Below are 746 nucleotides of genomic sequence, written 5' to 3'. Positions count from 1 at the left end.
CCAGCTTGGGTTATGACGATCACAAATTGTTACGGTCGTAAATGTGACCACATTATGATAAAAGTAATCACTTATAAAATGTTACTTATCAAATAATGGTCACATTTTTTTTTATAGAAATTGACACATTTAGGTCCGTCATAATTTGTAACGAAAAGAGCCGTAACAAATGAGAATTACTGAAAAGGGTGAAGATAATTATTTTGCTAGTTTTTAGGAACGTTTGTTTCATCTTATCTATTCTATTTAACCCGTCTTATGTTAAGATGAATATACGCGTTTTAAATGATAATTTAAAACTTGTTGATTATCTGAACACACAATAACAATATTGGGTTGCCCCGCCCCTACGATTTACCAGCCCTATAAATAAATTTGATAGTAGTAAAAAATTATTAACCCTGGCTTTAATTCAGCGTCACCCACATACTCTCCCTCCATCATTCTCCCAACGCCTCCATACTCCATTTCTTAGTCACTGCCAACCTCATCTTTATTAACTTATATATTTGTCTACCTCCATCTCAAAAATAGTACTTATATATCTGCCTACCTTTGAAGAAATATGTATGTTTAGGTTTTTGATCTTGAATTTTGTTATTATTGTCTCCAAATTTATTCTTAATAATAGTACTTTATAAAAACCAATATTTTACAGTAGCTTTTCATTTTCTTACATATTTCATTTTTATTTTTTAATACTGACTTTGATGTTTTTCACATAACACTTTTAATGGTCTTTGTTC

This window comes from Silene latifolia, chromosome Y (assembly GCF_048544455.1).
Source record: "Silene latifolia isolate original U9 population chromosome Y, ASM4854445v1, whole genome shotgun sequence".
Lineage (NCBI taxonomy): Eukaryota > Viridiplantae > Streptophyta > Magnoliopsida > Caryophyllales > Caryophyllaceae > Silene > Silene latifolia.
Note: the sequence above shows the minus strand (reverse complement) of the source record.